We start from the raw sequence: 25,486 nt of genomic DNA on the forward strand, positions 1-25,486 counted from the left end.
GTGGCCTCAGGAAAGGCCAGTCCCCATGCGAGTTTCCCAGGGGCCTCTCGGGATTCCTCTCCAGTCGATGCCGAGGCCTAAGAACTTGTGTGGAGTCGGGGCCGGTACCTGAGGATTCCTTTCCAGTGCTGACATAAATCTTGGGGTCCTTCTGGAGTCTCCATAGGGGAGTCAGGTGTCGCCTGGAGTGGGGACATGCTCGTTCGCTTCCCCCCCCTCGAGCTGTAACTGCAGTGTCACGCTTCAGATGCTTGGATTAAGGGGATCTGTGGCTTTCGCTCTAGGCTTTCCCATGAGTCTTTCCCACAGGGCTGTCCCACGAGCCACCGTGGTGTGAGTCGATCCTCGGCATGAAAATTGAGGCAGTGCAGGGAAAACAGGTTCCTCTGGAATGGACTCAGACATCAGGGGGACTCTTGGAATGGTGGCACGACCTTGGAGTTCCTCTCTTCTTTCCTGTTGAGAGCGCCTCCTCTTGAGATGCGATGGGAACACCAGATTTCTTTCCCGAAAAAGCACAGAAAGGATCCCTCATCTCGAGCTACGAGGCGGAAACGGAGCTCCTCTGGATGTGGGCGGGACCCTCCTGCTTCCTCTCAAGTGAAGACGAGTATGTCGGGGAACTTCTTGAGTTGCAGAAAGGGTGTGAAAGACCCTTTAGAAGTTCCAGAGGTTAGGTGTGATTAGCCTCGAGACGCCTCAACGGAAATGAGCCTCATCTCGCCTGGAGGGGAGAACCTCCTGGATTTTCTCGAGTTGCTGCAGGTGCTCTCGAGTTACGTAGGGGAAGTCAGGGACCCGCTCTGGTGGCCTCAGGAAATCCAGTCCCCATGCGAGTTGCTAGGGGGCCTCTCAGGATTCTTCTCCAGTCGATGCCAGGGGGTAAAACCTTGTGTGGAGTCGAGGCCGGAACCTGAGAATTCCTCTCCAGTGCTGACATGGATCTTGGGGTACTTTGGGAGTCTCCACAGGGGAGTCAGTCCTTGTCTCCAGTGGGGGCATGCACGTCCGCTTTCCTCCCATGCTGTAGCAGCATTGTCACGCTTCCAGTTGTGTGGATCAAGGGATCTGTGGCTTTCCCTCGAGGCTTTCCCACGAGGCTTTCCCACAGGGCTGTCCCACGTTACACCGTGGTGTGAGTCGATCCTTGGCGTGAAAGTCGAGGCAGTGCAGGAAAAAAGGTTCATCTGGAATGAACTCAGTCATCTGGGGAAATTTGGAATGTAGGCACGACCCTGGAGTTCCTCTCTCCTTTCCTATAGAGAGCGCCTTCTCTTGAGATGCGACGGAAACACCGGGAATTCCTTCCCGACGAAGCAGGGAAAGGATCCCTCATCTCCAGCTGCGAGGTGGACACGGGGCTCCTCTGGATGTGGGCAGAACACACGTGCTTCCTCTCGAGTGGAGACAGGTATGTCGGGGAACTTCTTGAGTTGCAGCAAGGTTGTGAAGGACCCTTTGCAAGTTCCAGAGGTTAGGTGTGATTAGCCTCGAGACGCATCGGCGGATAAGGGCCTCATCTCGCCTGGGGGGGAGAACCTCCTGGATTTTCTCGACTTGCGGCAGGTGATCTCGAGTTATGACGGGGACCTGAGGGACGTGCTCTGGTGGCCTCAGGAAAGGCCAGTCCCCATGCGAGTTGCTAGGGGGCCACTCGGGATTCCTCTCCAGTCTAGGCCGGGGCCTAAGACCTTGTGTGGAGTCAGGGCTGGACCTGAGGATTCCTCTCCAGTGCTGAAATGGATCCTGGGGTATGTCTGGAGTATTCACAGGAGAGTGAGTCCTCGTCTCCAGTGGGGGCATGCACGGCCTATTTCATCCCGAGCGTTACCAACAGTGTCATGCTTCCTGTCGCGTGGATATAGGGATCTGTGGCTTTCCCTCAAGGTTTTCGCATGAGGCTTTCCCACAAGGCTGTCCCAGGTGCCACTGTGGTGTGAGTCTATCCTCGGCATGAAAGTCGAGGCAGTGCAGGGCAAACAGGTTCCGCTGGAATGGACTGAGACATCTGGGGGACTCTTGGAATGGTGACACGACCCTGGACTTCCTCTCGCTTTTCCTGTTGAGAGCACCTCCTCTTTAGATGCGACGGGAACGCCGGGAATACTTTCTCGTTGAAGCAGGGAAAGGATCCCAAATATGGAACTACAAGGCCAAATGGGGATCCTGGGGATGTGGGCCAGACCTTCGTGCTTCCTCTCGAGTGGAGACGGGTATGTCACGGAACTTTTTGAGTTGCAGCAAGGGTTTGAATGACCCGTTCGTAATTCCAGAGGGGAGGTGTGATTAGCCTGGAGACGCCTCAGCGGAAATGGGCCTTATCTCGCCTGGAGGGGAGAACCTCCTGGATTTTCTCGACTTGCGGCAGGTGGTCTCGAGTTATGACGGGGACCTCAGGGACGCGCTCTGGTGGCCTCTGGAAAGGATAGTCCCCATGCGAGTTGCTAAGGGTCCACTAGGGACTTCTCTCCAGTCTAGGCCGGGGCCTAAGACCTTGTGTGGATTCGGGGCCGGAACCTTAGGATTCATCTCCAGTGCTGAAATGGATCTTGGGGTACCTCTGGAGTAGCCACAGTGGAGTCAGTCTTCGTCTCCAGTGGGGGCATGCATGGCCTATTTCATCCCGATCATTAGCAGCAGTGTCCCACTTCCTGTAGCATGGATAAAGGGATCTGTGGCTTTCTCTCGAGGCTTTCCCATGAGGCTTTCCCACAGGGCTGTCCAATGAGCCGCCGTGGTGTAATTCGATCCTAGGCGTGAAGTCGAGCCAGTGCAGGGCAAACAGGTTCCGCTGGAATGGACTGAGACATGTGGGGGATTCTTGGAATGGTGGCACGACCCTGGAGTTCCCCTTCCCTTTTCTGTTGAGAGCGCCTCCTCTTGAGATGCGACGGGAACGCCGGGAATTCTCCTGACGAAGCACGGAAAGGATCCCTCATCTCGAGCTACGAGGCGGAAACGGGGCTCCTCTGGATTTTGGCGGGACCCTCGTGCTTCCTCTCGAGTGGAGACGGGTATGTCGGGGAACTTCTTGAGTTGCAGCAAGGGTGTGAAGGACTCTTTCGAAGTTCCAGAGGTGAGGTGTGATTAGCCTCGAGACTCCTCAGTGGAAATAGGACTCATCTCGCCTGGAGGGGAGAACCTCCTGGTTTTTCTCCAGTCACGGCAGTTGCTCTCGAGTTATGATGTGTTCCTCAGGGACCCGCTCTGGTGGCCTCAGGAAAGGCCAGTCCCCTCGTGAGTTACTAGGGGGCCTCTTGGGATTCCTCTCCAGTCGATGCCGGGGCCTAAGACCTTGTGTGGAGTCGGGGCCGGAACATGAAGATTCCTCTGCCGTGCTGACATGGATCTTGGGGTACTTCTGGAGTCTCTACAGGGGAGACAGTCGTCATCTGGGGTGAGGGCATGCACGTTCGCTTTCCTCCCGAGCTGTAGCAGTAGTGTCACGCATCCCGTCGCGGGGATCAAGGGATCTGTGGCTTTCCCTCGAGGCTTTCCCATGAGGATTTCCCACAGGGCTGTCCCACATGCCAGCGTGGTGTGAGTCGATCATCGGCGTGAAAGTCGAGGCAGTGCAGGGAAAAGAGGTTCCTCTGGAATGGACTGAGACATCTGGGGGACTCTTGCAATGGTGGCACGACCCTGGAGTTCCTCTTTCCTTTCCTGTTGAGAGCTCCTCCTTTTGAGATGTGACGGGAACGCCAGGAATTCTTTCCCGACGAAGCAGGGAAACGATCCCTCATCTCGAGCTACGAGGCGGAAACGGGGCTCCTGTGGATGTGGACAGAACCCTCATGCTTCCTGTCGAGTGGAGCCGGGTATGTCGGGGAACTTCTTGAGTTGCAGCAAGGGTGTGAAGGACCCTTTCGATGTTCCAGATTTTAAGTGTGATTAGCCTCGAAACGCCTCAGGGGAAATGGGCCTCATCTCGCCTGGAGGGGAGAACCTCCTGGATTTTCTCCAGTTGCAGCAGGTGCTCTCAAGTTATGACGTGTTCCTCAGGAACCCGCTCTGCTGGCCTCAGGAAAGGCCAGTCCCCTTGCGAGTTGCTAGGGGGCCCCTAGGGATTCCTCTCCAGTCGATGCCGGGTCCTAAGACCTTGTGTGGAGTTGGGGCCAGAACCTGAGGATTCCTCTGCCGTGCTGACATGGATATTGGGGTACTTCTGGAGTCTCCACAGGGGAATCAGTCGTCGTCTCGAGTGGGGGCATGTACGTCTGCTTTCCTCCCGAGCTGTAGCAGCAGTGTCATGCTTCCCGTCACGTGGATCACAGGATCTGTGGCTGTCCCTCGATGTTTTCCCACAAGGCTTTTCCACAGGGCTATCCCATGTGCCACCGTGGTGTTAGTCGATCCTCGGCATGAAAGTTTTGGCAGTGCAGGGAAAATAGGTTCCTCTGGAATGGACTGAGACATCTGGGGGACTCTTGGAATGGTGGCACGACCCTGGAGTTCCTCTAGCCTTTCCTGTTGAGAGCACCTCCTCTTGAGATGCGACGGGAACCCCGGGAAATTTTCCTGACGAAGCAGGGAAAGGATCCCTCATCTCGAGCGACGAGGTGGAAATGGGGCTCCTCTGGATTTGGGCGGGACCCTCGTGCTTCCTCTCGAGTGGAGACGGATAAGTCGGTGTACTTCTTGAGTTGCAGCAAGGGTGTGAAGGACCCTTTCGAAGTTCCAGAGGTTAGGTGTGATTAGCCTCGAGACGCCTCAGTGGAAATAGGCCTCATCTCGCCTGGAGTGGATAACCTCCTGGATGTTCTTGAGTTTAGACAGGTGCCTCTCGAGTTATGACGGGGACCTCAGGGACCCACTTTGGTGGCCTCAGGAAGGCCAGTCTCCATGCGTGTTGCTAGCGGGCCTCTCTGGATTGCTCTGCAGTGCATGCCGAGGCCTCAGACCTTGTGTGCACTCTGGACTGGAACCTGAGGATTTCTCTCCAATGCTTACATGGATCTTGGGGTACTTCTGGAGTCTCCGCAGGGGACTCAGTCCTCGTCTCGAGTGGGGATATGCATGTCCGCTCTGCTCCCGAGCTGTATCAGCAGTGTCAGTATTCCCATCGAATTACTATATGGATCTGTAACTTTCCCTCGAGGTTTTCCCACGAGGATTTCGCACAGGTTTGTCACACGTGACACCGTGTGTGAGTCGTTCCTCAGAGTGAAATTCGAGACAGTGCAGGGAAATCAGGTTCCTCGGAGTAGACTGAGACATTTGGGGGACTTTTGCAATGGGGCACGAAGCCTGTAGTTCCTCTCTACTTTCTCATTTAGACCGCCTCCTCTTGAGATGCGACGGGAACGCCAGGTATCCTTTCCCGACAAAGCAGGGAAAGGATCCCTCATTTTGAATTACGAGGTGAAAACGAGGTTCCTCTAGATGTTTGCTGGACCTTCTTTCTTCCTCTCTAGTGGAGACAGGATTGTTGGGGAACTTCCAGAGTTGCAGCAAAAATGTGAAGGACCATCTGGAAGTTCTAGAGGGAAGGTGCGTTTTGTCAGGATATGCCTCAGCTTAAAAGGGCCTCATCTCTCCTCGACAGCCTCCAGCTGGTTTGGCTCAGCCCCTGAGCTGGGGCTGTGGGCGGGAGCCCAGACAAGCTGGTGCAGGCCCGAACCATCTGAACACGTCTCTGCTGGGGAGGAGAGCGCTAGGGAACCTACTTCTGTGAGGCACCTGCTGGGCGCCCACGGAGTGAGTCTCTGGGTCGGGGGGCTGCAGATGCCAGCCAGGGGCAATGGGTGCCTGATGCTTTCAGTGCGGCGCTGAGTCTGGGCAGCAAAATAATAGCTGATGGAGCTCTGTAGTTTCCCTTCCCTTCCATCTGACAGAGCTCTCACTGCTGGAGCCCTTGGCAGTGTGAAACCCACCAGCCCCTGCTACCTCCCCAAGGACTCCTGGGACCTAGGTGCAAAGGCAAGGCAGGAGCAGAGCTGAGGTCAGGAACGCGCCAGTGTCATCTCCCAGCCTCACGCAGCCTGCTCCTTCCTGGGCAGGAGGCCTAGCCGCGAGGCAAGTCTGGGTAAGGCTCGCCCAGGGCAGAGCAGCCTCGTGCCAGGAACTCTGCCAGATTGGGCCTCTGAGCAGAGCTGGAGCTCTGCCGTATTGGAGGCGCACTCAGCTCTGCCCAAGTAGGGCTTGCAGCCACGCGGCTAGGCTTCCTCGTCTTGCCCCGAGGAGGCTCACTTCCCCGCATGCTGTGCACTAGGCTTCCAGGCAGGAGCGCCCTGCTCTTCCTACAGGTCTTAGCTCAGGGACTGCTACCCTGAGCTGGGGCTGTGGGCGGGAGCCCAGACATGCAGGGGCAGGCCCCAACCACCTGCGCACGTCTCTGCTGAGGAGGAGAGCGCTAGGGAACCTACGTTTGTCAGGCACCTGCTGGGTGCCCACGGACTGAGTCTCCGAGTGTGAAGGGCTGCAGACCGCAGCCAGTGGTCCTGGGTGCCTGGTGCTCTCCGTGGGTCGCTGAGTCTGGTGGCCAAGCAACAGCTGGAGGAGCCATGTACTTGCCCTTCCCTTCCCTCTGACAGAGCTCTCACTGCTGGAGCCCTTGGCAATGTGGAACCCCCGGCCCCTAAGCCCTCCCCAAAGACGCCTGGGGCCTAGGTTCAAAGGCAAGGCAGGAGCAGAGCTGAGGCCAGGAAGGCGCCAGTGGCGTCTCCCACCATCTCGCAGCCTGCTCCTTCCTGGGTAGGAAGCCTTGCAGCGAGGCAAGGCTTGGCAAGGCTTGCCCAGGGCAGAGCAACCTCACGCCAGGAACTCTGCCAGATTGGGCCTCTGAATAGAGCTGGAGCTCTGCCTTACTGGAGGTGCACTCGGCTCTGACCAACCAGGGCTTGCAGCCACACGCAGTTGGGCAGCCTTATCTTCCCGCTAGGAGTCTCGCTACCCCGTGTGCTTTGCACTCGGCTTCCAGGCAGGGGCGCCCCACTTCTCCTGCAGGACTTGGCTCAGGGGCTGCTTTCCCTGAGCTGGGGCTGTGGGCCGGAGCCCAGACACGCAGGTGCAAGCCCCACACACCTGCACACGACTCTGCTGGGGAGGAGAGTGCTAGGGAACCTATGTCTGTCAGGCACCTGTTTGGCCCCCAAGGTTTGAGCCTCCAGTTGTGGGGTCTGCAGACCGCAGCCAGGGGCCCTGGGATCCTGGTGTTCTCTGTGCGGCGCTGAGTCTGGGCGGCCAAGCAACAGCTGGAGGAGACCTGCAGTTGCCCTTCCCTTTCCCCTGACAGAGCTCTCACTGCTGGAGCCCTGGTCAGTGTGAAACCCACTGGCCTCTAACTCTTACCCAAGAACGCCTAGCGTCTATGTGCAAATGCATGGAGATAACAGAGCTGAGGCCAGGAAAAGCCAGTGGCGTCTCTTAGCATAGCACAGCCTGCTCCTTCCTGGGCAGTAAGTCTAGGTGATAGGCAAGTCATGGAAAGTCTCGCACAGGACAGAGCAGCTTTGCACCCCAGGCTCTGCCAGATCGGGCCTCTGAGCAGAGCTGGAGCTATGCCGTTCTGGAGGCCCACTCGGACCCGCCCAACCTGGGCTTGCAGAAACAAGCGGCTTGGGTGCCTCGTCTTCCCTGAGGAGGCTCTTTCCCCACATGCTGCATACTCGGCTTCCAGGCGTGGTGCCTCGCACCCCCTGCAGGTCGTGAATCAGGGGCTGCTTCAAATGAGCTGGGGCTGTTTTCAGGAGCCCAGACACCAAGGGGTAGGCTCCAACCACCTGCACACGTCTCTGCTGGGGAGGAGAGCGCTAGGGAACATACATCTGTCAGTCACTTTCTGGGTGCACAAGGAGTCAGCCTCCATGTTTGGGGGGCTGGGGACTCCCGCCAGGGGCCCTAGGAGCCTGGGGCGCACTGTGCGGCGGGGAGTGCATTCAGCCAAGCACTAGCTAGAGAAGCCCTGCAGTTGCCCTGCCCTTCCCTCTGACAGAGCTCTCACTGCTGGAGACCTTGGCAGTGTGGAACCCACCGGCCCCTAACCCCTCTCCTAGGACACCTGCGACTAAGTGCAACGGCACGGCAGGAGCAAAGCTGAGGCCAGGAAGGCGCCAGTGTCATCTTCCAGCCTCGCGCAGCATGGTCCTTCCTGGGCAGTAAGCCTAGCAGCTAGGCAACTGTGGACAAGGTATGCCCAAGGCAGAGAAGCAGCACGCCCGGGACTCAGCCAGATCAGGCCTCTGAGAAGAGCTACAGGTCTGCTGTACTAGAGGCCCACAGGCACCGCCCAACCAGGTTTTGGAGATGCTCGCGGCTGGGCTGCTTCGTCTTCCCCCGAGGAGGCTTGCTTCTCCACATGCTGTGCACTCAGCTTCAAGGCTGGGTGCCATGCGCCTCCTGCAGGTCTTGGCTCAGGGGCTGCTTCCTCTGAGCTGGGGCTGTGGGCGGGGGCCCAGATAGGTAGGTGCAGGCCCAAATCTCCTGCACTCCTCTCTGCTGGGGAGGAGAGCGCTAGCGAACCTACGTCTGTTAGGCACTTGCTGGGTGCCCACGGATTCAGCCTCCAGGTGTGGGGGCTGCAGTCCCCAGCCAGGGGCCCTGGGAGCCTGGTGCTCTCCATGCAGCGCTGAGTCTGGGCAGCCAAGCAACAGGTAGAGGAGCCCTGCAGTAGCCCTACCTTTCCCTCTGACAGAGCTCTCACTGCAGGAGCCCTTGGCTGTGTGGGACACACCAGCCCCTAAGCCCTCCCCAAGGACGCTTGGGGCCTAGGTGCAAAGGCAAGGCAGGAGAGGAGCTGAGGCCAGGAAGGCGCCAGTGGCGTCTCCCAGCTTCGGAGAGCCTGCTCCTTCCAGGTCAGAAAGCCTAGCAGCACAGCAAGTCTGGGCAAGTCTCGCCCAGGGCAGAGCAACCTCGCTCTTGGAGCTCTGCCAGATCGGGCCTCTGAGCAGAGCTGGAGCTCTGCCGTACTGGAGGCGCACTCAGCCCCGCCAAACCAGGGTCTGCAGCCGCACACGGCTGGGCTGCCTCGTCTTCACCGAGAGGCTCGCTTCCCCGCATGCTGTGCACTCGGCTTCTAGGCGGGGGTGCCACGCAACTCGCAGTTCTTGGCTCAACGGCTGCTTCTCCTTAGCTGAGGCTGTTGTAGGGAGCCGATACTAGCAGGGTCAGGCTCAAACCTCCTTCACATGACTCTTTAGGGTAGGAAAGCACTAGGGAACCTACATGTGTTAATAATTTGCTGGGCTCTCACGGAATCAGGCTCCAGGTGTGGGGGAATGCAGACCCCAGTCAGGGGCCCTGGGAGCCTGTTGCTCTACGTGCGGCACTGAGTCTGTGCGGGCAATCAACAGCTGCTGAAGCCCTCCAGTTGCCCTTCCCTTCCCTCTGTCAGGGCTCTCATTGCTGATGCACTGGTCAGTGTGAAATCCACCGGCCCCTAACCCCTCCCCAAGAACGCCTGGGGACTAGGTGCAAAGGCAAGGCAGGAGTGGAGCTGAGGCCAGGAAGGCGCCAGTAGCATCTCCCAGTCTCACGCAGCCTGCTCCTTCCTGGACTGGAACCCTAGCCGCGAGGCAAGTCTGGGCAAGGCTCGCCCAGGGCAGAGCAGCCTCACGCCAGCAACTCTGCCAGATCGGGCCTCTGAGCAGAGCTGGAGCTCTGCCGTACTGGAGGCGCACTCGGCTCCGCCCAAGCAGTGATTGTAGCCGCCCGCAGCTGGGCTGCCTCCTCTTCTCCCCAGGAGGCTCGCTTCCCGCATACTGTGCACTAGGCTTCCAGGCGGGGGCGCCCCGCGCCTCCAACAGGTCTTGGTTCAGGAGCTGCTTCCCTGAGCTGGGGCTGTGGACGGGAGCCCAGACACGCAGGGGCAGGCCCCAGGCACCTGCACACGTCTCTGCTGGGGAGGAGAGCACTAGGGAAATGACGTCTGTCAGGCACCTTCTGGGCGCTCACCGAGTCAGCCTCCGGGTGTGTGGACCTGCAGACCCCAGCCAGGGGCCCTATGAGCCTTGTGCTCTCCGTGCTGTGCTGAGTCTGGGCGGTCAAACAACCGCTGGAGGAGCCCTGCAGTTGCCCTCCCATTGCCTCGAAGAGAGCCCTCACTGCTGGAGCGCTTGGCAGTGTGCAACCCACCGGCAACTAAGCTCTCCACAAGAACGCCTGGGGACTAGGTGCAAAGGCAAGGCAGGAGTGGAGCTGAGGCCAGGAAGGCGCCAGTAGCATCTCCCAGTCTCGCGCAGCCTGCTCCTTCCTGGACTGGAAGCCTAGCCGCGAGGCAAGTCTGGGCAAGGCTCGCCCAGGGCAGAGCAGCCTCACGCCAGCAACTCTGCCAGATCGGGCCTCTGAGCAGAGCTGGAGCTCTGCCGTACTGGAGGCGCACTCGGCTCCGCCCAAGCAGTGATTGTAGCCGCCCGCAGCTGGGCTGCTTCCTCTTCTCCCCAGGAGGCTCGCTTCCCGCATGCTGTGCACTAGGCTTCCAGGCGGGGGCGCCCCGCGCCTCCAACAGGTCTTGGTTCAGGAGCTGCTTCCCTGAGCTGGGGCTGTGGACGGGAGCCCAGACACGCAGGGGCAGGCCCCAGGCACCTGCACACGTCTCTGCTGGGGAGGAGAGCACTAGGGAAATGACGTCTGTCAGGCACCTTCTGGGCGCTCACCGAGTCAGCCTCCGGGTGTGTGGACCTGCAGACCCCAGCCAGGGGCCCTATGAGCCTTGTGCTCTCCGTGCTGTGCTGAGTCTGGGCGGTCAAACAACCGCTGGAGGAGCCCTGCAGTTGCCCTCCCATTGCCTCGAAGAGAGCCCTCACTGCTGGAGCGCTTGGCAGTGTGCAACCCACCGGTAACTAAGCTCTCCACAAGAACGCCTGGGGACTAGGTGCAAAGGCAAGGCAGGAGTGGAGCTGAGGCCAGGAAGGCGCCAGTAGCATCTCCCAGTCTCGCGCAGCCTGCTCCTTCCTGGACTGGAAGCCTAGCCGCGAGGCAAGTCTGGGCAAGGCTCGCCCAGGGCAGAGCAGCCTCACGCCAGCAACTCTGCCAGATCGGGCCTCTGAGCACAGCTGGAGCTCTGCCGTACTGGAGGCGCACTCGGCTCCGCCCAAGCAGTGATTGCAGCCGCAGGCAGCAAGGCTGCCTCCTCTTCTCCCGAGGAGGCTCGCTTCCTGCCTGCTGTGCACTAGGCTTCCAGGCGGGGGCGCCCCGCGCCTCCAACAGGTCTTGGTTCAGGAGCTGCTTCCCTGAGCTGGGGCTGTGGACGGGAGCCCAGACACGCAGGGGCAGGCCCCAGGCACCTGCACACGTCTCTGCTGGGGAGGAGAGCACTAGGGAAATGACGTCTGTCAGGCACCTTCTGGGCGCTCACCGAGTCAGCCTCCTGGGGTGTGGGGCTGCAGACCCCAGCCTGGGGCCCTGTAAGCCTTGTTCTCTCCGTGCTGTGCTGAGTCTGGGCGGTCAAGCAACCGCTGGAGGAGCCCTGCAGTTGCCCTCCCATTGCCTCGAAGAGAGCCCTCACTGCTGGAGCGCTTGGCAGTGTGCAACGCACCGGCAACTAAGCTTTCCACAAGAACACCTGAGGACTAGGTGCAAAGGCAAGGCAGGAGTGGAGCTGAGGCCAGGAAGGCGCCAGTAGCATCTCCCAGTCTCGCGCAGCCTGCTCCTTCCTGGACTGGAAGCCTAGCCGCGAGGCAAGTCTGGGCAAGGCTCGCCCAGGGCAGAGCAGCCTCACGCCAGCAACTCTGCCAGATCGGGCCTCTGAGCAGAGCTGGAGCTCTGCCGTACTGGAGGCCCACTTGGCTCCGCCCAAGCAGTGATTGTAGCCGCCCGCAGCTGGGCTGCCTCCTCTTCTCCCCAAAAGGCTCGCTTCCCGCATGCTGTGCACTAGGCTTCCAGGCGGGGGCGCCCCGCGCCTCCAACAGGTCTTGGTTCAGGAGCTGCTTCCCTGAGCTGGGGCTGTGGACGGGAGCCCAGACACGCAGGGGCAGGCCCCAGGCACCTGCACACGTCTCTGCTGGGGAGGAGAGCACTAGGGAAATGACGTCTGTCAGGCACCTTCTGGGCGCTCACCGAGTCAGCCTTCGGGTGTGTGGACCTGCAGACCCCAGCCAGGGGCCCTATGAGCCTTGTGCTCTCCGTGCTGTGCTGAGTCTGGGCGGTCAAACAACCGCTGGAGGAGCCCTGCAGTTGCCCTCCCATTGCCTCGAAGAGAGCCCTCACTGCTGGAGCGCTTGGCAGTGTGCAATCCACCGGCAAATAAGCTCTCCACAAGAACGCCTGGGGACTAGGTGCAAAGGCAAGGCAGGAGTGGAGCTGAGGCCAGGAAGGCGCCAGTAGCATCTCCCAGTCTCGCGCAGCCTGCTCCTTCCTGGACTGGAAGCCTAGCCGCGAGGCAAGTCTGGGCAAGGCTCGCCCAGGGCAGAGCAGCCTCACGCCAGCAACTCTGCCAGATCGGGCCTCTGAGCAGAGCTGGAGCTCTGCCTTACTGGAGGCGCACTCGGCTCCGCCCAAGCAGTGATTGCAGCTGCAGGCAGCAAGGCTGCCTCCTCTTCTCCCGAGGAGGCTCGCTTCCTGCCTGCTGTGCACTAGGCTTCCAGGCGGGGGCGCCCCGCGCCTCCAACAGGTCTTGGTTCAGGAGCTGCTTCCCTGAGCTGGGGCTGTGGACGGGAGCCCAGACACGCAGGGGCAGGCCCCAGGCACCTGCACACGTCTCTGCTGCAGAGGAGAGCACTAGGGAAACAACGTCTGTCAGGCACCTTCTGGGCACTCACCTAGTCATCCTCCGGGTGTGTGGGGCTGTACACCCCAGCTAGGGGCCCTGTAAGCCTTGTGCTCTTCGTGCTCTGCTGAGTCTGGGCGGTCAAGCAACCGCTGGAGGAGCCCTGCAGTTGCCCTCCCATTGCCTCTAAGAGAGCCCTCACTGCTGGAGCGCTTGGCAATGTGCAACCCACCGGCAACTAAGCTCTCCACAAGAACGCCTGGGGACTAGGTGCAAAGGCAAGGCAGGAGTGGAGCTGAGGCCAGGAAGGCGCCAGTAGCCACTCCCAGTCTCACGCAGCCTGCTCATTCCTGGACTGGAAGCCTAGCCGCGAGGCAAGTCTGGGCAAGGCTCGCCCAGGGCAGAGCAGCCTCACGCCAGCAACTCTGCCAGATCGGGCCTCTGAGCACAGCTGGAGCTCTGCCGTACTGGAGGCGCACTCGGCTCCGCCCAAGCAGTGATTGTAGCCGCCCGCAGCTGGGCTGCCTCCTCTTCTCCCCAGGAGGCTCGCTTCCCGCATGCTGTGCACTAGGCTTCCAGGCGGGGGCGCCCCGCGCCTCCAACAGGTCTTGGTTCAGGAGCTGCTTCCCTGAGCTGGGGCTGTGGACGGGAGCCCAGACACGCAGGGGCAGGCCCCAGGCACCTGCACACGTCTCTGCTGGGGAGGAGAGCACTAGGGAAATGACGTCTGTCAGGCACCTTCTGGGCACTCACCGAGTCAGCCCCCGGGTGTGTGGGGCTGCAGACCCCAGCAAGGGGCCCTGGGAGCTTTGTGATCTCCGTGCTGTGCTGAGTCTGGGCGGTCAAGCAACTGCTGGAGGAGCCCTGCAGTTGCCCTCCCATTGCCTCTAAGAGAGCCCTCACTGCTGGAGCGCTTGGCAGTGTGCAATCCACCGGCAAATAAGCTCTCCACAGGAACGCCTGCGGACTAGGTGCAAAGGCAAGGCAGGAGTGGAGCTGAGGCCAGGAAGGCGCCAGTAGCATCTCCCAGTCTCGCGCAGCCTGCTCCTTCCTGGACTGGAAGCCTAGCCGCGAGGCAAGTCTGGGCAAGGCTCGCCCAGGGCAGAGCAGCCTCACGCCAACAACTCTGCCAGATCGGGCCTCTGAGCACAGCTGGAGCTCTGCCGTACTGGAGGCGCACTCGGCTCCGCCCAAGCAGTGATTGCAGCCGCAGGCAGCAAGGCTGCCTCCTCTTCTCCCGAGGAGGCTCGCTTCCTGCCTGCTGTGCACTAGGCTTCCAGGCGGGGGCGCCCCGCGCCTCCAACAGGTCTTGGTTCAGGAGCTGCTTCCCTGAGCTGGGGCTGTGGACGGGAGCCCAGACACGCAGGGTCAGGCCCCAGGCACCTGCACACGTCTCTGCTGGGGAGGAGAGCACTAGGGAAATGACGTCTGTCAGGCACCTTCTGGGCGCTCACCGAGTCAGCCTCCTGGGGTGTGGGGCTGCAGACCCCAGCCTGGGGCCCTGTGAACCTTGTTCTCTCCGTGCTGTGCTGAGTCTGGGCGGTCAAGCAACCGCTGGAGGAGCCCTGCAGTTGCCCTCCCATTGCCACGAAGAGAGCCCTCACTGCTGGAGCGCTTGGCAGTGTGCAACCCACCGGCAACTAAGCTCTCCACAAGAACACCTGGGGACTAGGTGCAAAGGCAAGGCAGGAGTGGAGCTGAGGCCAGGAAGGCGCCAGTAGCATCTCCCAGTCTCGCGCAGCCTGCTCCTTCCTGGACTGGAAGCCTAGCCGCGAGGCAAGTCTGGGCAAGGCTCGCCCAGGGCAGAGCAGCCTCACGCCAGCAACTCTGCCAGATCGGGCCTCTGAGCAGAGCTGGAGCTCTGCCTTACTGGAGGCGCACTCGGCTCCGCCCAAGCAGTGATTGCAGCTGCAGGCAGCAAGGCTGCCTCCTCTTCTCCCGAGGAGGCTCGCTTCCTGCCTGCTGTGCACTAGGCTTCCAGGCGGGGGCGCCCCGCGCCTCCAACAGGTCTTGGTTCAGGAGCTGCTTCCCTGAGCTGGGGCTGTGGACGGGAGCCCAGACACGCAGGGGCAGGCCCCAGGCACCTGCACACGTCTCTGCTGGGGAGGAGAGCACTAGGGAAATGACGTCTGTCAGGCACCTTCTGGGCGCTCACCGAGTCAGCCCCCGGGTGTGTGGGGCTGCAGACCCCAGCCAGGAGCCCTGTGAGCCTTGTGCACGCCGAGCTGTGCTGAGTCTGGGCGGTCAAACAACCGCTGGAGGAGCCCTGCAGTTGTCCTCCCATTGCCTCGAAGAGAGCCCCCACTGCTGGAGCGCTTGGCAGTGTGCAACCCACCGGCAACTAAGCTCTCCACAAGAACGCCTTGGGACTAGGTGCAAAGGCAAGGCAGGAGTGGAGCTGAGGCCAGGAAGGCGTCAGTAACATCTCCCAGTCTCGCGCAGCCTGCTCCTTCCTGGACTGGAAGCCTAGCCGCGAGGCAAGTCTGGGCAAGGCTCGCCCAGGGCAGAGCAGCCTCACGCCAGCAACTCTGCCAGACCGGGACTCTGAGCAGAGCTGGAGCTCTGCCGTACTGGAGGCGCACTCGACTCCGCCCAAGCAGTGATTGCAGCCGCAGGCAGCAAGGCTGCCTCCTCTTCTCCCGAGGAGGCTCGCTTCCTGCCTGCTGTGCACTAGGCTTCCAGGCGGGGGCGCCCCGCGCCTCCAACAGGTCTTGGTTCAGGAGCTGCTTCCCTGAGCTGGGGCTGTGGACGGGAGCCCAGACACGCAGGGGCAGGCCCCAGGCACCTGCACACGTCTCTGCTGGGGAGGAGAGCACTAGGGAAATGACGTCTGTCAGGCACCTTCTGGGCGCTCACCGAGTCAGCCTCCTGGGGTGTGGAGCTGCAGACCCCAGCCTGGGGCCCTGTGAGCCTTGTTCTCTCCGTGCTGTGCTGAGTCTGGGCGGTCAAGCAACCGCTGGAGGAGCCCTGCAGTTGCCCTCCCATTGCCTCGAAGAGAGCCCTCACTGCTGGAGCGCTTGGCAGTGTGCAACCCACCGGCAACTAAGCTGTCCACAAGAACGCCTGGGGACTAGGTGCAAAGGCAAGGCAGGAGTGGAGCTGAGGCCAGGAAGGCGCCAGTAGCATCTCCCAGTCTCGCGCAGCCTGCTCCTTCCTGGACTGGAAGCCTAGCCGCGAGGCAAGTCTGGGCAAGGCTCGCCCAGGGCAGAGCAGCCTCACGCCAGCAACTCTGCCAGATCGGGCCTCTGAGCAGAGCTGGAGCTCTGCCGTACTGGAAGCGCACTCGGCTCCGCCCAAGCAGTGATTGTAGCCGCCCGCAGCTGGGCTGCCTCCTCTTCTCCCCAAAAGGCTCGCTTCCCGCATGCTGTGCACTAGGCTTCCAGGCGGGGGCGCCCCGCGCCTCCAACAGGTCTTGGTTCAGGAGCTGCTTCCCTGAGCTGGGGCTGTGGACGGGAGCCCAGACACGCAGGGTCAGGCCCCAGGCACCTGCACACGTCTCTGCTGGGGAGGAGAGCACTAGGGAAATGACGTGTCAGGCACCTTCTGGGCGCTCACCGAGTCAGCCCCCGGGTGTGTGGGGCTGCAGACCCCAGCAAGGGGCCCTGGGAGCCTTGTGATCTCCGTGCTGTGCTGAGTCTGGGCGGTCAAGCAACCGCTGGAGGAGCCCTGCAGTTGCCCTCCCATTGCCTCTAAGAGAGCCCTCACTGCTGGAGCGCTTGGCAGTGTGCAACCCACCGGCAACTAAGCTGTCCACAAGAACGCCTGGGGACTAGGTGCAAAGGCAAGGCAGGAGTGGAGCTGAGGCCAGGAAGGCGCCAGTAGCATCTCCCAGTCTCGCGCAGCCTGCTCCTTCCTGTTCTGGAAGCCTACCCGCGAGGCAAGTCTGGGCAAGGCTCGCCCAGGGCAGAGCAGCCTCACGCCAGCAACTCTGCCAGATCGGGCCTCTGAGCAGAGCTGGAGCTCTGCCGTACTGGAGGCGCACTCGGCTCCGCCCAAGCAGTGATTGTAGCCGCCCGCAGCTGGGCTGCCTCCTCTTCTCCCCAAAAGGCTCGCTTCCTGCCTGCTGTGCACTAGGCTTCCAGGCGGGGGCGCCCCGCGCCTCCAACAGGTCTTGGTTCAGGAGCTGCTTCCCTGAGCTGGGGCTGTGGACGGGAGCCCAGACACGCAGGGGCAGGCCCCAGGCACCTGCACACGTCTCTGCTGGGGAGGAGAGCACTAGGGAAATGACGTCTGTCAGGCACCTTCTGGGCGCTCACCGAGTCAGCCCCCGGGTGTGTGGGGCTGCAGACCCCAGCAAGGGGCCCTGGGAGCCTTGTGATCTCCGTGCTGTGCTGAGTCTGGGCGGTCAAGCAACTGCTGGAGGAGCCCTGCAGTTGCCCTCCCATTGCCTCTAAGAGAGCCCTCACTGCTGGAGCGCTTGGCAGTGTGCAATCCACCGGCAAATAAGCTCTCCACAGGAACGCCTGCGGACTAGGTGCAAAGGCAAGGCAGGAGTGGAGCTGAGGCCAGGAAGGCGCCAGTAGCATCTCCCAGTCTCGCGCAGCCTGCTCCTTCCTGGACTGGAAGCCTAGCCGCGAGGCAAGTCTGGGCAAGGCTCGCCCAGGGCAGAGCAGCCTCACGCCAGCAACTCTGCCAGATCGGGCCTCTGAGCACAGCTGGAGCTCTGCCGTACTGGAGGCGCACTCGGCTCCGCCCAAGCAGTGATTGCAGCCGCAGGCAGCAAGGCTGCCTCCTCTTCTCCCGAGGAGGCTGGCTTCCTGCCTGCTGTGCACTAGGCTTCCAGGCGGGGGCGCCCCGCGCCTCCAACAGGTCTTGGTTCAGGAGCTGCTTCCCTGAGCTGGGGCTGTGGACGGGAGCCCAGACACGCAGGGGCAGGCCCCAGGCACCTGCACACGTCTATGCTGGGGCGGAGAGCACCAGGGAAATGACCTCTGTCAGGCACCTTCTGGGCGCTCACCGAGTCAGCCTCCGGGTGTGTGGGGCTGCAGACCCCAGCCAGGGGCCCTGGGAGCCTTGTGCTCTCCGTGCTGTGCTGAGTCTGGGCGGTCAAGCAACCGCTGGAGGAGCCCTGCAGTTGCCCTCCCATTGCCTCGAAGAGAGCCCTCACTGCTAGAGCGCTTGGCAGTGTGCAACCCACCGGCAACTAAGCTGTCCACAAGAACGCCTGGGGACTAGGTGCAAATGCAAGGCAGGAGTGGAGCTGAGGCCAGGAAGGCGCCAGTAGCATCTCCCAGTCTCGCGCAGCCTGCTCCTTCCTGGACTGGATGCCTAGCCGCGAAGCAATTCTGGGCAAGGCTCGCCCAGGGCAGAGCAGCCTCACGCCAGCAGCTCTGCCAGATCGGGCCTCTGAGCAGAGCTGGAGCTCTGCCGTACTGGAGGCGCACTTGGCTCCGCCCAAGCAGTGACTGTAGCCGCCCACAGCTGGGCTGCCTCCTCTTCTCCCCAGGAGGCTCGCTTCCTGCCTGCTGTGCACTAGGCTTCCAGGCGGGGGCGCCCCGCGCGTCCAACAGGTCTTGGTTCAGGAGCTGCTTCCCTGAGCTGGGGCTGTGGACGGGAGCCCAGACACGCAGGGGCAGGCGCCAGGCACCTGCACACGTCTCTGCTGGGGAGGAGAGCACTAGGGAAATGACGTCTGTCAGGCACCTTCTGGGCGCTCACCGAGTCAGCCTCCGGGTGTGTGTGGCTGCAGACCCCAGCCAGGGGCCCTGGGAGCCTTGTGCTCTCCGTGCTGTGCTGAGTCTGGGCGGTCAAGCAACTGCTGGAGGAGCCCTGCAGTTGCCCTCCCATTGCCTCGAAGAGAGCCCTCACTGCTGGAGCGCTTGGCAGTGTGCAACCCACCGGCAACTAAGCTCTCCACAAGAACGCCAGCAGACTAGGTGCAAAGGCAAGGCAGGAGTGGAGCTGAGGCCAGGAAGGCGCCAGTAGCATCTCCCAGTCTCGCGCAGCCTGCTCCTTCCTGGACTGGAAGCCTAGCCGCGAGGCAAGTCTGGGCAAGGCTCGCCCAGGGCAGAGCAGCCTCACGCCAGCAACTCTGCCAGATCGGGCCTCTGAGCACAGCTGGAGCTCTGCCGTACTGGAGGCGCACTCGGCTCCGCCCAAGCAGTGATTGCAGCCGCAGGCAGCAAGGCTGCCTCCTCTTCTCCCGAGGAGGCTGGCTTCCTGCCTGCTGTGCACTAGGCTTCCAGGCGGGGGCGCCCCGCGCCTCCAACAGGTCTTGGTTCAGGAGCTGCTTCCCTGAGCTGGGGCTGTGGACGGGAGCCCAGACACGCAGGGGCAGGCCCCAGGCACCTGCACACGTCTCTGCTGGGGAGGAGAGCACTAGGGAAATGACGTCTGTCAGGCACCTTCTGGGCGCTCACCGAGTCAGCCTCCTGGGGTGTGGGGCTGCAGACCCCAGCCAGGGGCCCTGGGAGCCTTGTTCTCTCCGTGCTGTGCTGAGTCTCAGCGGTCAAGCAACTGCTGGAGGAGCCCTGCAGTTGCCCTCCCATTGCCTCGAAGAGAGCCCTCACTGCTGGAGCGCTTGGCAGTGTGGAACCCACCGGCAACTAAGCTTTCCACAAGAACACCTGGGGACTAGGTGCAAAGGCAAGGCAGGAGTGGAGCTGAGGCCAGGAAGGCGCCAGTAGCATCTCCCAGTCTCGCGCAGCCTGCTCCTTCCTGGACTGGAAGCCTAGCCGCGAGGCAAGTCTGGGCAAGGCTCGCCCAGGGCAGAGCAGCCTCACGCCAGCAACTCTGCCAGATCGGGCCTCTGAGCAGAGCTGGAGCTCTGCCTTACTGGAGGCGCACTCGGCTCCGCCCAAGCAGTGATTGCAGCTGCAGGCAGCAAAGCTGCCTCCTCTTCTCCCGAGGAGGCTCGCTTCCTGCCTGCTGTGCACTAGGCTTCCAGGCGGGGGCGCCCCGCGCCTCCAACAGGTCTTGGTTCAGGAGCTGCTTCCCTGAGCTGGGGCTGTGGACGGGAGCCCAGACACGCAGGGGCAGGCCCCAGGCACCTGCACACGTCTCTGCTGGGGAGGAGAGCACTAGGGAAATGACGTCTGTCAGGCACCTTCTGGGCGCTCACCGAGTCAGCCCCCGGGTGTGTGGGGCTGCAGACCCCAGCCAGGAGCCCTGTGAGCCTTGTGCACGCCGAGCTGTGCTGAGTCTGGGCGGTCAAACAACCGCTGGAGGAGCCCTGCAGTTGTCCTCCCATTGCCTCGAAGAGAGCCCCCACTGCTGGAGCGCTTGGCAGTGTGCAACCCACCGGCAACTAAGCTCTCCACAAGAACGCCAGCAGACTAGGTGCAAAGGCAAGGCAGGAGTGGAGCTGAGGCCAGGAAGGCGTCAGTAACATCTCCCAGTCTCGCGCAGCCTGCTCCTTCCTGGACTGGAAGCCTAGCCGCGAGGCAAGTCTGGGCAAGGCTCGCCCAGGGCAGAGCAGCCTCACGCCAGCAACTCTGCCAGATCGGGACTCTGAGCAGAGCTGGAGCTCTGCCGTACTGGAGGCGCACTCGACTCCGCCCAAGCAGTGATTGCAGCCGCAGGCAGCAAGGCTGCCTCCTCTTCTCCCGAGGAGGCTCGCTTCCTGCCTGCTGTGCACTAGGCTTCCAGGCGGGGGCGCCCCGCGCCTCCAACAGGTCTTGGTTCAGGAGCTGCTTCCCTGAGCTGGGGCTGTGGACGGGAGCCCAGACACGCAGGGGCAGGCCCCAGGCACCTGCACACGTCTCTGCTGGGGAGGAGAGCACTAGGGAAATGACGTCTGTCAGGCACCTTCTGGGCGCTCACCGAGTCAGCCCCCGGGTGTGTGGGGCTGCAGACCCCAGCCAGGGGCCCTGGGAGCCTTGCGCTCTCCGTGCTGTGCTGAGTCTGGGCGGTCAAGCAACCGCTGGAGGAGATCTGCAGTTGCCCTCCCATTGCCTCTAAGAGAGCCCTCACTGCTGGAGCGCTTGGCAGTGTGCAACCCACCGGCAACTAAGCTCTCCACAAGAACTCCTGGGGACTAGCTGCAAAGGCAAGGCAGGAGTGGAGTTGAGGCCAGGAAGGCGCCAGTAGCATCTCCCAGTCTCGCGCAGCCTGCTCCTTCCTGGACTGGAAGCCTAGCCGCAAGGCAAGTCTGGGCAAGGCTCGCCCAGGGCAGAGCAGCCTCACGCCAGCAACTCTGCCAGATCGGGCCTCTGAGCAGAGCTGGAGCTCTGCTGTACTGGAAGCGCACTCGGCTCCGCCCAAGCAGTGATTGCAGCCGCAGGCAGCAAGGCTGCCTCCTCTTCTCCCCAGGAGGCTCGCTTCCTGCCTGCTGTGCACTAGGCTTCCAGGCGGGGGCGCCCCGCGCCTCCAACAGGTCTTGGTTCAGGAGCTGCTTCCCTGAGCTGGGGCTGTGGACTGGAGCCCAGACACGCAGGAACAGGCCCCAGGCACCTGCACACGTCTCTGCTGGGGAGGAGAGCACCAGGGAAATGACCTCTGTCAGGCACCTTCTGGGCGCTCACCGAGTCAGCCCCCGGGTGTGTGGGGCTGTGCACCCCAGCCAGGGGCCCTGGGAGCCTTGTGATCTCCGTGCTGTGCTGAGTCTGGGCGGTCAAGCAACCGCTGGAGGAGCCCTGCAGTTGCCCTCCCATTGCCTCTAAGAGAGCCCTCACTGCAGGAGCGCTTGGCAGTGTACACCCCACCGGCAACTAAGCTCTCCACAAGAACGCCTGGGGACTAGGTGCAAAGGCAAGGCAAGAGTGGAGCTGAGGCCAGGAAGGCGCCAGTAGCATCTCGCAGTCTCGCGCAGCCTGCTCCTTCCTGGACTGGAAGCCTAGCCGCGAGGCAAGTCTGGGCAAGGCTCGCCCAGGGCAGAGCAGCCTCACGCCAGCAACTCTGCCAGATCGGGCCTCTGAGCAGAGCTGGAGCTCTGCCGTACTGGAGGCGCACTCGGCTCCGCCCAAGCAGTGATTGTAGCCGCCCGCAGCTGGGCTGCCTCCTCTTCTCCCCAAAAGGCTCGCTTCCCGCATGCTGTGCACTAGGCTTCCAGGCGGGGGCGCCCCGCGCCTCCAACAGGTCTTGGTTCAGGAGCTGCTTCCCTGAGCTGGGGCTGTGGACGGGAGCCCAGACACGCAGGGTCAGGCCCCAGGCACCTGCACACGTCTCTGCTGGGGAGGAGAGCACTAGGGAAATGACGTCTGTCAGGCACCTTCTGGGCGCTCACCGAGTCAGCCCCCGGGTGTGTGGGGCTGCAGACCCCAGCCTGGGGCCCTGTGAGCCTTGTTCTCTCCGTGCTGTGCTGAGTCTGGGCGGTCAAGCAACCGCTGGAGGAGCCCTGCAGTTGCCCTCCCATTGCCTCGAAGAGAGCCCTCACTGCTGGAGCGCTTGGCAGTGTGCAACCCACCGGCAACTAAGCTCTCCACAAGAACACCTGGGGACTAGGTGCAAAGGCAAGGCAGGAGTGGAGCTGAGGCCAGGAAGGCGCCAGTAGCATCTCCCAGTCTCGCGCAGCCTGCTCCTTCCTGGACTGGAAGCCTAGCCGCGAGGCAAGTCTGGGCAAGGCTCGCCCAGGGCAGAGCAGCCTCACGCCAGCAACTCTGCCAGATCGGGCCTCTGAGCAGAGCTGGAGCTCTGTCGTACTGGAGGCGGACTCGGCTCCGCCCAAGCAGTGATTGCAGCCGCAGGCAGCAAGGCTGCCTCCTCTTCTCCCCAGGAGGCTCGCTTCCTGCCTGCTGTGCACTAGGCTTCCAGGCGGGGGCGCCCCGCGCCTCCAACAGGTCTTGGTTCAGGAGCTGCTTCCCTGAGCTGGGGCTGTGGACGGGAGCCCAGACACGCAGGAACAGGCCCCAGGCACCTGCACACGTCTATGCTGGGGCGGAGAGCACCAGGGAAATGACCTCTGTCAGGCACCTTCTGGGCGCTCACCGAGTCAGCCTCCGGGTGTGTGGGGCTGCAGACCCCAGCCAGGGGCCCTGGGAGCCTTGTGCTCTCCGTGCTGTGCTGAGTCTGGGCGGTCAAGCAACCGCTGGAGGAGCCCTGCAGTTGCCCTCCCATTGCCTCGAAGAGAGCCCTCACTGCTAGAGCGCTTGGCAGTGTGCAACCCACCGGCAACTAAGCTGTCCACAAGAACGCCTGGGGACTAGGTGCAAATGCAAGGCAGGAGTGGAGCTGAGGCCAGGAAGGCGCCAGTAGCATCTCCCAGTCTCGCGCAGCCTGCTCCTTCCTGGACTGGATGCCTAGCCGCGAAGCAATTCTGGGCAAGGCTCGCCCAGGGCAGAGCAGCCTCACGCCAGCAGCTCTGCCAGATCGGGCCTCTGAGCAGAGCTGGAGCTCTGCCGTACTGGAGGCGCACTTGGCTCCGCCCAAGCAGTGACTGTAGCCGCCCACAGCTGGGCTGCCTCCTCTTCTCCCCAGGAGGCTCGCTTCCTGCCTGCTGTGCACTAGGCTTCCAGGCGGGGGCGCCCCGCGCGTCCAACAGGTCTTGGTTCAGGAGATGCTTCCCTGAGCTGGGGCTGTGGACGGGAGCCCAGACACGCAGGGGCAGGCGCCAGGCACCTGCACACGTCTCTGCTGGGGAGGAGAGCACTAGGGAAATGACGTCTGTCAGGCACCTTCTGGGCGCTCACCGAGTCAGCCTCCGGGTGTGTGTGGCTGCAGACCCCAGCCAGGGGCCCTGGGAGCCTTGTGCTCTCCGTGCTGTGCTGAGTCTGGGCGGTCAAGCAACTGCTGGAGGAGCCCTGCAGTTGCCCTCCCATTGCCTCGAAGAGAGCCCTCACTGCTGGAGCGCTTGGCAGTGTGCAACCCACCGGCAACTAAGCTCTCCACAAGAACGCCAGCAGACTAGGTGCAAAGGCAAGGCAGGAGTGGAGCTGAGGCCAGGAAGGCGCCAGTAGCATCTCCCAGTCTCGCGCAGCCTGCTCCTTCCTGGACTGGAAGCCTAGCCGCGAGGCAAGTCTGGGCAAGGCTCGCCCAGGGCAGAGCAGCCTCACGCCAGCAACTCTGCCAGATCGGGCCTCTGAGCAGAGCTGGAGCTCTGCCGTACTGGAGGCGCAGTCGTCTCCGCCCAAGCTGTTATTGTACCGCACGCAGCTGGGCTGCCTCCTCTTCTCCCAAGAAGGCTCACTTCCCGCATGCTGTGCACTAGGCTTCCAGGCTGGGGCGCGCGCGCCTCCAACAGGTCTTGGTTCAGGAGCTGCTTCCCTGAGCTGGGGCTGTGGACGGGAGCCCAGACACGCTGGGGCAGGCCCCAGACACCTGCACACGTCTCTGCTGGGGAGGAGAGCACTAGGGAAATGACGTCTGTCAGGCAGCTTCTGGGCGCTCACCGAGTCAGCCTCCGGGTGTGTGGGGCTGCAGACCCCAGCCAGGGGCCCTGGGAGCCTTGTGCTCTCCGTGCTGTGCTGAGTCTGGGCGGTCAAGCAACCGCTGGAGGAACCCTGCAGTTGCCCTCCCATTGCCTCTAAGAGAGCCCTCACTGCTGGAGCGCTTGGCAGTGTACACCCCACCGGCAACTAAGCTCTCCACAAGAACGCCTGGGGACTAGCTGCAAAGGCAAGGCAGGAGTGGAGCTGAGGCCAGGAAGGCGCCAGTAGCATCTCCCAGTCTCGCGCAGCCTGCTCCTTCATGGACTGGAAGCCTAGCCTCGAGGCAAGTCTGGGCAAGGCTCGCCCAGGGCAGAGCATCCTCACGCCAGCAACTCTGCCAGATCGGGCCTCTGAGCAGAGCTGGAGCTCTGCCGTACTGGAGGCGCACTCGGCTCCGCCCAAGCAGTGATTGCAGCCGCAGGCAGCAAGGCTGCCTCCTCTTCTCCCCAGGAGGCTCGCTTCCTGCCTGCTGTGCACTAGGCTTCCAGGCGGGGGCGCCCCGCGCCTCCAACAGGTCTTGGTTCAGGAGCTGCTTCCCTGAGCTGGGGCTGTGGACGGGAGCCCAGACACGCAGGGACAGGCCCCAGGCACCTGAAAACGTCTCTGCTGGGGAGGAGAGCACCAGGGAAATGACGTCTGTCAGGCACCTTCTGGGCGCTCACCGAGTCAGCTCCCGGGTGTGTGGGGCTGTACACCCCAGCCAGGGGCCCTGGGAGCCTTGTGCTCTCCGTGCTGTGCTGAGTCTGGGCAGTCAAGCAACCGCTGGAGGAGCCCTGCAGTTGCCCTCCCATTGCCTCTAAGAGAGCCCTCACTGCAGGAGCGCTTGGCAGTGTGCAACACACCGGCAACTAAGCTCTCCACAAGAACGCCTGGGGACTAGGTGCAAAGGCAAGGCAGGAGTGGAGCTGAGGCCAGGAAGGCGCCAGTAGCATCTCCCAGTCTCGCGCAGCCTGCTCCTTCCTGGACTGGAAGCCGAGCCGCGAGGCAAGTCTGGGCAAGGCTCGCCCAGGGCAGAGCAGCCTCACGCCAGCAGCTCTACCAGATCGGGCCTCTGAGCCGAGCTGGAGCTCTGCCGTACTGGAGGCGCACTCGGCTCCGCCCAAGCAGTGATTGCAGCCGCAGGCAGCAAGGCTGCCTCCTCTTCTCCCCAGGAGGCTCGCTTCCTGCCTGCTGTGCACTAGGCTTCCAGGAGGGGGCGCCCCGCGCCTCCAACAGGTCTTGGTTCAGGAGCTGCTTCCCTGAGCTGGGGCTGTGGACGGGAGCCCAGACACGCAGGGGCAGGCCCCAGGCACCTGCACACGTCTCTGCTGGGGAGGAGAGCACTAGGGAAATGACGTCTGTCAGGCACCTTCTGGGCGCTCACCGAGTCAGCCCCCGGGTGTGTGGGGCTGCAGACCCCAGCCAGGGGCCCTGGGAGCCTTGTGCTCTCCGTGCTGTGCTGAGTCTGGGCGGTCAAGCAACCGCTGGAGGAGCCCTGTAGTTGCCCTCCCATTGCCTCTAAGAGAGCCCTCACTGCTGGAGCGCTTGGCAGTGTGCAACC

The sequence above is a fragment of the Capricornis sumatraensis genome, chromosome 10 (assembly GCF_032405125.1).
Source record: "Capricornis sumatraensis isolate serow.1 chromosome 10, serow.2, whole genome shotgun sequence".
Taxonomy (NCBI): domain Eukaryota; kingdom Metazoa; phylum Chordata; class Mammalia; order Artiodactyla; family Bovidae; genus Capricornis; species Capricornis sumatraensis.